Source organism: Mustela lutreola, chromosome 9 (assembly GCF_030435805.1).
Source record: "Mustela lutreola isolate mMusLut2 chromosome 9, mMusLut2.pri, whole genome shotgun sequence".
Lineage (NCBI taxonomy): Eukaryota > Metazoa > Chordata > Mammalia > Carnivora > Mustelidae > Mustela > Mustela lutreola.
Genome location: NC_081298.1, coordinates 24,053,555 through 24,063,478, shown reverse-complemented (window position 1 = coordinate 24,063,478; position 9,924 = coordinate 24,053,555). Strand labels below are relative to the sequence as shown.

The following is a 9,924-nucleotide window of genomic DNA, read 5'->3' as shown; positions in this document are numbered from 1 at the left end:
CTCCAGCGCTGCTCTGGCAGGACTGGGTCCTGTCCCATGCTGACCTGGGTGTCCATGGCAGAAGAAGGGTGTCGGTGGTTCAGGGCTTTATCAGTCACAGGGTCTGCATTCCGACCAGGTCTACACTGACTTCTGAATCAGGGAACATGGGAGCCAGAGCCACAGCAAGGGAGAGGAGGAAGTGGTCACACTGGGATTCTCTGTTCTCATGAATTCAGCTTCTCCTTTGAGAACCACGAACTACCTTTTACCAACTACCAGAACGTTCACAACATCCTACAAGGTAGAATCTATTATTTCCATCTAGAGATTCAGACACCGAGGCTAAGGGACTGGCCTAAGACCCCTAAATTGTTGACTGTCAGGGCTAGATCCTTGATCTATATGCCTTGGAAGAGACATAAGTTTTTAACTTCTGCTAGGTACTGCCTCCCAGATCAGAGCTAATCCACCCTGTTGGAATCTGCAAGTTAGGATAGCATAATCCAGTGGTTCTCAAAATGTGATCCCTGGGGGGTACCTGTGTGGCTCAGTGGGTTAAAGCCTCTGCCTTCGGCTCAGGTCATGATCCCAGGGTCCTGGGATCGAGCCCCGCATAGGGGTCTCTGCTCAGTAGGGAGCCTGCTTCCTCCTCTCTCTGCCTACTTGTGATCTCAGTCTGTCAAATAAATAAAATTTTAAAAAAGATGTGATCCCTGGGCATCAACATCACCAGGAAGCTTGTGAGGAATGCAATTCTTGGGCCTACTGATAACAGAACTTTCTGACTCAGAAATTCTGTGGCTAATATCTGGCAATCGGGTTTTAATAAGCCTTCCAGGTGATTCTGATGCACTCTGAAGTTTGAGAATCTTTATGAATAATAGAAAGAGGTGCATTTTAAAAAGTGCACATATTTAAAGCATATTTAAGTAAACTTTTACTGACATATAATATAAATACAGAAAAAGACACAAATCATAAGTATACAGCTCAATGGGCTTTCAAATAGTGAGAATGCTTGTGTATCAGAACTCAGCTCAAGACACAGAACATTATTACCAACCTGGAGAAACCCCTTTGTGCCCCTTCCTGGTATTACCTCTCTTCAAAGGATAATCCCTATCCTGACCTCAAACACTATTAGATTAGTTTTGCCTAACATTATATGGTTTTAAAAATTGTAGATGAAGGTATGGAATGCCTGGGTGGCGGGTAAGCGACCCACTCTTGTTTCAGCTCAGGGCATGATCTCGGCATTGTGGAATCAAGCTCTGAGTGGGGCTCCCTGTTCAGCTAGGAGTCTGCTTGAGATTCTCTCTCTCTCCCTCTCCCCGCCCCTCCCCTCCCAAATAAATAAATCTTAAAAAAAAAAAAAAAATTGTAGATGAAGACAGAATCTGGAACCACAGGACTTTTACTGGATCCCTGGTTTCCTACTAACTGATCTAGAATCAGTCATCTAATCTCCTTCTCTGTATAATGCTCATAGAAATACCTCAAACCTTAAAGGGACAGTGTGTTTCCTAAACTTGTGTGGTGTCAAGAATCACCTGGGGCACTAGTTAAAAAACCCATATTCCCCAGAGCATACCTTCTTCATAAGACAAAAATTGGTTGTGGGTAGAGAGGAAAAATTTTCTCCTTGCTTATGTAAAAGCACACATATATATTAAAAGCACATACAATACATTAATAGATATACAGTATATTTGTGGTATTAAAATTTCATGGGGGAATAATTAGAGAAACATGTCTAAAAAGTTCTTTAGAGAGCTGATAATTTTTTTTTTTTTTTAAGGTTGAAAAACACTGCCCTACAGCAATGATTCGTCAAGCGTGGTCTGTGGTTAAAAATGCAAATTCTCGGGTCTCACTCCAGATCTACTGAATCGGAAATTCTGGGGGTGGGGCCCAGCAATCTATCGTTTAACAAATCCTTCGGGAGATTCTGATGGGCACTAAAGTTTGAGAACCACTGCCCTGGAGATTCTGACTGGGGTAAGATCCCTGAGTCTGGACCTTTAACCAGCTCTCCTAAGCCATATTGCAGCCAACATTGACAAAGAGATTTGAACGTACTTTGAAAAATGCAAGTGACGCCATGTGGTAAAATATGTTCATATGGACAGGCTAAACAATAACAGTGAAGGTCATTAATTACTAAGCCCTTAGCTGGGTCTCTGAGTCTACTTGCACAGCCTATTAATTCTCACAAACAAGAAGTTAAGAGGACGGACCAGACTGCCTGGGTTTCTTTCTTTCTTTAAAAGATCTTATTTATTTACTTGACAGATCACAAGTAGGCAGAGAGGCAGGCAGAGGGAGAGGGAGAAGCAGGCTCTCCGCTGAGCAGAGAGCCCTAGTGCAGGGCTCGATCCCAGGACCCTGGAATCATGACCTGAGCTGAAGGCAGAGGCTTTAACTCACTGAGCCACCCAGGCGCCCCCTGCCTGAGTTTCCATCCAGCTTGTGACTTGGTTTATGCATTTGTAACGTGAAGATAATACAAGTAGTTTTGTCATAGATTTGTTGTGAGGCTGAAAGAGCTTACGGATCAGCTCTTCGAACACCTGCCGCGTTGGCATCACTTTTATGTAGGCTGTTTCCATATCCTTAACCGCACCTTGTTAAAAAAAAAAAAAAAAAAAAAAAAAAGGTGGATTTGAACCCGATCAATCAAACTCCCTAGTGTACTTTCTTAAGGACTAAACTATAATCCAGTAGTTCTGAAAGTGTGATCCCCCACCAGGAGCACACCAGAGTCAGATAGAGGCAAATTATTACATCCATCCCAGATCTGCTGAAAGAGGAACTCTGGGGGTGGGGCCCCTAAGTTTCAACAAGTTCTTCAGGTAATTCTGATGCACATTAGCGTTTGGGAACCACAGCTACAGTCTTTAGAGGTTCGGGGGTGGAGAGTAGCTTTAAAAAAAAAAAAAAAAGCCTTGAGGGGCTGGGAGAACTCCCAGGGTCCCTCCCACCTAAGCGCGAGCCTACTCCGGTTTAGAAGGTCTCCCAAGTTTCTGCCAACTCTCCCGGTCGGCGCGAAAGGCCTTCTGGGGCTTGTGGTCCACATTCCTTCCAAGCTGGAGGCGCCTGCGCGTTGGCCTCCAACTAGCTCTAGTTGCTGTGGTCGGGGCTCGGGACCGGCTGCCATCTTAGTCGAGGGACCGAAGAGTCGCCGCCGCCCCGAGTCCCGGTAAACATTCGCTGGCTGGCCGGGGGTAGTTCTGGGTAGAGGGGGGAGCCCGCATGAGAGTGTCCGAGGAGAACCAGGGGTGAGAGTGCGGCGCGCGGGCGGAGGACTCCAGAGCCGCGACTGCTCTCTTTTCCCTCACAGCCGGTGCCCGTGGGGGTCGCGGGGAGCTCGGGCTAGTGGCCGAGGGGTGGGTTGGCCGGAGGCGCCGACCAGCCACTAATGGCCGGGGTATGGGGAGCCCCTCGCCTCGCGGGCGCCAAGTTGTGAGAGGGCTGGGCCGTGGCGGGCGGCAGCAGGGTCCATCCCCGCGCCCCTCAGCCCCGCCCGGGGGCCAGTCTCCCGCGGCCCGGCCTACGCGCGGGGCCCCGCGGCAGCGGCCGGAGCGGCCGACGTGGCTCTGTGAGGGGCGGCGGCGGGGCCCACCTGCCACTCGGCTGGCCTTCACGAGACTTTTTGGAGCCCCCAGTCGGGAGGCGGGCCCAACACAGCGGCTGCCTCCTCCTTCTTCCACTCCCTTCCTCCCTCCATTGTCCCCCATCGTGGTGGTCCCGGGCCGGGCGCCCTTTTCTGCGCCCGGTGTCGCGACCCCGCCGGCACTTCCCGGCGCCGAGTTTTGCGGACGTGGAGCTGTCACTGCCCTCCCTCTTGAGTGCCCTTTTTTTCATCGGAGAAAAGAAAAAAGTAGCCGCGAACGTATTCTAAGGGTCGAAACGTGATGAGGACATGACTTAGTGGGAACTAAGTGGGGGAACTCAAGTTTTCAGACATAGTCCCGGGCCACGACTTGAGAGGCTCCGGGTCTCTGCGTCCAAGGTGGACGTTAGGCCTAAAGTTAGAGATGTAACCAGGTGAATGTGCAAACTACCTGCAATTCACGATTTCCCCGTCACAACTTGTTTTCTTGCTTATATTCGCCTTTTAATATTGTTACATTTTCTGCCGTAATTCTACAGCGCTAGTGTACTTTTTTGGGGAGTGAGGTTGGGGAAGGAAAAGCGGGATTTTTTTTTTTTTCCTTTGGAAATTTTTTGGAAAGCGGGGCCAGCCACTTACCATTGCACTAAGTTGGGGTCTCCCGTATCTACTCCTAATATAATTCGATTTTAAGGAGGTGTGTAAAGGCAGTGTATTTCTATCCTCAAAATCGGCTAAGGATTTCTCAGCTGACATAAAATTCTCATGGCATATAATGCTGAGAGCCTGCACTATGCATTCACAGATTTACTCGAGGTACAGTTACCAACAGAGAAAGTAAGTTTTTTGGGTGTGAATCCAGAGGGAATTCCTTCATGTTTAGTATAGGAATCAAGTAAAAAAAAGAATATGAAATAAAAAACAAATGCAGAATACTTTTTCACAGTGTTCTAGAGGGATGATTTCTAAATTCTTTTTAAAAAACACATTCGTTTACCTATTGGAAGAGATAGACAAACTAATTGCTCCCCAAATTGCCCAATAGAATAATTAGGGGAGCTTTTTAAAAAGTAGAAACTCCAGGGTCTCCTTCCTAAGGTTGATTTAGTAGGTCTGCTTTGGTTCTGAAGAATTTATTTTATTTTATTTTTTAAAGATTTTATTTATTTATTTGACAGAGACCACAAGTAGGCAAAGAGGTAGGCAAAGAGGCAGGCAGAGAGAGAGGGGTGAAGCAGGCTCCCCGCTGAGCAGAGATTTCCCGATGTGGGTCTCCATCCCAGGACCTTGGGATCATGACCAGAGCCGAAGGTAGAGGCTTTAACCCACTGAGCCACAGAAGAATTTGTTTTTAAAACTTGCTTCCAGCCGCTCTCATGGTCTTGGGAACCACTGAGGCAAACAATACTGTGAACCTGAGAAACGCGCAAAAAAGTTTTAAGACTCATACCAGTTTTGTCTGGGGTTTGGCTATAGAAGGTGGCAGGACCTACCCCTGGTCCTAAGCTGGGTCTTAGATGATGAGTGTACGAGTGTAACCAGCATAGGTTAAAGGAAGGACAGGGCAGACAGGACCCCCCTTAATGCTGTGTGTAAATGCAGAAGACTGTGGGAGAAAAAGGTTTCATGGAGCAGGGATGGGATCAGGAAGGAGAGCATTGTGGGACATGAGGTCAGAAAGGTAAAAGGAGGTAACTATGTGAAAAGTTACAAGTATAATGCTAAAAAAAACCTTGAGTTTTATGTTACTAATAGATTCAGATTTTAAACAGGGAAATTATATGAGTGACATGAATGTTGTAGAAAGATGGCTCTGGTGATGAGAGTACAGTGATGGAAGAGTGGCTGTTGCAGAAGTCTAGGTGAGAGGTTAGAGGTTTGATGTTGGAGAGAGGCTGTGAGGATTGGATTTAGTTCTTTACTAGTGCAATATTGTTACCATATTTTTGGATGAAAATTGTTAGGGCCCCACTGGGTTTTGAAAAGGCTCTTATTCTGTAAAAAGGACCCACAAGCAAATCTGAATAATTTTGCCAGGTTATATATATTAATGGTATCAGAGTATATTTTTCATTAACACTTAAAAAAAATGATTTTATTTATTTATTTAAACGAGAGAGAGAAAGAGAGCCAGAGCACGCAGAGAGAGGGAAGGTCAGAGGGAGGAGCAGACTCTCTGCTGAGCAGAGAGCCCTGTCCGGGACTCATCCTGGGACTCCAGGATCATGACCCCAACTGAAGACAGTCGCTTAACCAACTGAGCCACCCAGGCACCCTCCATTAGCACTTTTGAAAAATTAGAATCAGATTGGCTGCAATTTGTAGGAGAATTTGGAGATTAGACTGCAATTTATGACTATCAACACTATTGATCTAAGCTTGTTGGAAGTGTTTCTCTCATACTCAGAAACTTGGTGTTAGAATTAAAGAGTTGGAAGAGATTGCAGAGATTACTAGTCCACAGTGGCAAATATATTTTGGTCTATGGACCAGCTCTGCTTTGAAGTAGCTGGCAGAGCGATTTTGGTCATATATGTTCTCTGGGAACGTGAGTTATGATTGATTAGTGATGCTTCCTGTGGACACAGTTACTTAGTAGGTGATATATGTGCCAGGTATATGCTATCCTTAGACTAGTCCAAACTTAGTTTTCTGTTTATTAAAAAAAAAATCCTAAGCAGGTTCAATAATTTACCTAGAGCTAGTTAAGAATTAGAGCTAGAATTGGGGGCACCTGGGTGGCTCAGTGGGTAGGGCCACTGCCTTTGGCTTGGGTCGTGATCTCAGGGTCCTGGGATCGAGCCCCGCGTCGGGCTCTTTGCTCATCGGGGAGCCTGCTTCTCTCTCTGTCTGCCTCTCTGTCTACTTGTGATCTTTCTCTGTCAAATAAATAAATAAAATCTTAAAAAAAAAAAAAAGAATTAGAGCTAGAATTAGAACTGAGTTTTTGTAACTTTTAGTTAATCTCCAGTGTGTCAAGATGAATATGTGCTGCTAAAGAGCCTTTGGTATTAGACCAAAAGAAAAAAAGATACTTCTAGCCTGTGCCTCTTGACTGTTTAGGCAAGAGTTTAACAAGGAACTTTGGCCTAGAATGAATTTTGTTCTATTTATTTTGGCTTAAGAAATTTGTTGTTAGGTGCACCTGGGTGGCTCAGAGGGGTAAGCCTCTGCCTTCGGCTCAGGTCATGATCTCAGGGTCCTGGGATCGAGCCCCACATCTCTGCTCAGCAGGGAGCCTGCTTCCCCCTCTCTGCCTGCCTTTCTGCCTACTTGTGATCTCTCTCTCTCTGTGTGAAATTAATAAATTAAAATCTTAAAAAAAAATTGTCGTTAGTACTGCTAGGAAATAGTCACCTGTTTGTGGCCCCGCCCCCCACGTCCTTGTTCCTCACCCCCTCTCAATTTTGGGTTTTGGGGATTGGTTTTATTTATATGAGTTAAGACAAAGTGTATAAAGTTATTTTTTCCTGTATTTGTAGCACCTCACCAAATTCTAGGCTCATAATAAGCTCTTAGTAAAGGCGTGTTGATTTTTGTGGTTGTACATGATACTGGTTTTGAGTTAATATCAGTTAGTGGTGCAGAATTGAATTGCAGCATTATCTGGTTGGTAGGTCGGCCCCTCAGCTAAAAATGTTGAGTTGGAAATAGCTTCACAACTAGTAGTCATTAACCAGGAGCTGTTCCTCCTTCAGTCTAGCAGTGTACTGTCCTTGGAAAACTGCTGCCACCTCAGCTTTTTTCTTTTCCGAACTGACTGTACTCTGATCCTTGAAGTGCTTTTTCTTTTCCTATCCTTAGGAGCCTCCCAAGTTGCAGGGACCATTGTTATAGTGACCCCAGTACATAGAGTGTGTGTTTTATGGTCATCTTCATTTTGCCATGTAGCCATCATACCCAAGTGGGCATCACCCCTACTCTGTAGGAGTCATTTTTCATAACTCACCTTCTTATCCTGCCTGCCCCACCAAAAATTATCTGTGCCTCCCCAAATTATCTATCCCATGAAACTTTTACATTTATTTTATTAATTTCTAGAAGTAATCTCTGTGTCCATCGTGGTTCTTGAATTCATGACCTCAAGATCAAGAATTAACATACTCTCCTGATGAGTCAGCCAGGTACCCTTATCCCATGAAGCTTAAAAAGCCATTGTGCTGTCAAATTCCCAAGGTCATTGCTAATCTGATGTGTTTAACTATAAGAATAATGTGTTAATGGACCCTCCTTCCCCTCTCAGGTAACATGCATTTAACAGCGGTCTTCTGGAGACAACACCTTAACCCAAAGAAGTGACTCGAACGGTGAGAACTTCAGGTATGGTGGCAGGCCTGTGAAAGAGTTTGGGAGACAGGAATGGTGCAGAGGGTGAGAGCCCTGGTCATATAACTGAAAGAGGGTGTTGATGCTGACTACATCAATTGGTTGAGCTAGGCATTTTGCACTTGGGTTTGAAACTCATAGTCTCTTCTATAAGGATTAGCTTGTGAGCCACACTTTGCTCTTACTTTTGGTCTTCTGACTTTCCTGTTTTTTTTTGTTTTTCTTGGACATACACACATTTTTCCCACTTGTGCTGTTCTATAAACATTTATCTCTGTATACTTGTCCAGATATGTGCGTTATGATTAAAAAGTTAAGAAGTAAAAAGAAGGCAACATGCAATGGAGATAGAGAATTTGGAAAGAAAGGACTGATTTGATTTTCCCACTGACAAACTGTATGACTTTTGGCCAGTTATTTAATCTTGACTGGCCTCAGTTTATATATCTGTAAAATAGATGTATCGATTCCTACCTGCCTTCCTGACATTGTTGTGAGGATCAAATAAAATAATACATACTAAAGCTTTAGAAAAAAATGAATTCACAACTTAAGACATTATCTAGGTCTATAAGGTAAGAGAAGTTGGGAGTAATACTGAGAAGGAAAACATGAGGACAGGACAGATTGACTTTAAAGGATTAGGAGAGAGAAAAGGAAGACTCTACTCGATAAGAAAAAAAAAAGTAGAGCAGGAAAAACTCAAGAAGAGAGTAAGGAGTGAATGAAGTAGAACTAATGAATTGGTAGGTTAGAAAGCTGAATACTGTAGAGAGTGGTCCCTTTTACTAATTTTAACCTTGCAACTCTTTGTTGTCATTGTCATTACTACCTTCACATAATGTCCTAGATTCCATACTTAGATTCCTGTCCTCACTGTAAATGTCAGTATTTATTATTCATACCTCTACGTGACCCTTTGCATTTAGTTTATATTTTTGTTCAATAATTACCCTCTAAATGCTTAGAGAACAAGACTACGATTTGCTTGTTATGGTGTCCCAGGCCATTGCTGTAATCAAATGTGTGCTTACTCTGTTCTTTTTTTATAATTATGGAGGGAAAGGAAGGAGATAGTGGGAGCTTTGTGAGAGGTAGTAGGAAAGGAAGTGGCTAAGAGGGAAAGTAGGTAAATAAGATGTAGTAAGAAGAAGAATTCCCAAAAAATAAAGAAAGGAAGTACATGAAAGTGAAAAATACATAGTGCAAAAAAAGAAGGGGAAAAGGAAGTGGTGTTACTTGCAGTTAAGGAACCAAGGCAGCTTTCATTTCTTTAATGGTGATATAATACCTCACAAAAAGTTATGTGCTGGGAAAGATCATTCTTCATACCAAGTATCTTTTTTTTTTTTTTTAAAGGTTTTATTTATTTGACACAGAGGGAGAGAGCATAAGCAGGGGGAGCAGCAGAGGGAGAGGGAGAAGCAGGCTCCCCACTGAGCAGGGAGCATGATATGGGGCTTGATCCCAGGACCCTGGGTTTATGACCTGAAATGAAGGCAGACACTTTACCTACTGAGCCACCCAGGTGCCCCCATACCAAGTATCTTTAAAATATTTCTAAAAGTATCCACTGCATCCTGAACTCACAGAGTAGTTCTTTGTGGAAAGAAAACTAGGGCAACATTCCAGGAAACCTGGGTTCTAGCCTTTGGTATTTCTTGTTGCTTACTCCTGAAATCTTGGGCAGTTCGCTTAAATCTCTCTGGGCCTCTTTTTCCTCACATGTATGTTAAAGGTATCAAACATGATGATCTCTCTGTTTTCTTCTAGCTCACTCTTTGATTATATTTTGTGCTTTATGTTCTCTTACTAATTTTTCAGGATTTTGTTGATTCCACAATATAAGATTGGTAGTAGAAATATCTTATAGTAGAACTTCATTGGGCGCCTGGGTGGCTCAGTGGATTAAGCCGCTGCCTTCGGCTCAGGTCATGATCTCAGGGTCCTGGGATCGAGTCCCACATCGGGCTCTCTGCTCAGCAGGGAGCCTGCTTCCCTCT

The 9,924-nt window shown here is 44.1% G+C and overlaps 1 protein-coding gene across 8 annotated transcripts in view; it reads left to right on the top strand.

Moving 5' to 3' along the window:
- Nucleotides 1-3,050: 3,050 nt before the first annotated feature.
- The window catches only part of ITCH (itchy E3 ubiquitin protein ligase), a 136,807-nt gene continuing 129,933 nt past the window's right edge, over nucleotides 3,051-9,924 (top strand). For 5 of the 8 annotated variants that reach the window (XM_059133472.1, XM_059133473.1, XM_059133479.1 and 2 more), the window contains exons 1-2: nucleotides 3,052-3,181; nucleotides 7,839-7,915. The gene's annotated coding sequence lies outside the window, so the exon portion shown is untranslated. Of the gene's footprint in view, nucleotides 3,182-7,838; nucleotides 7,916-9,924 lie in introns of all 8 variants that reach the window. The other 3 variants (XM_059133478.1, XM_059133475.1, XM_059133477.1) reach the window with 3 other exon arrangements.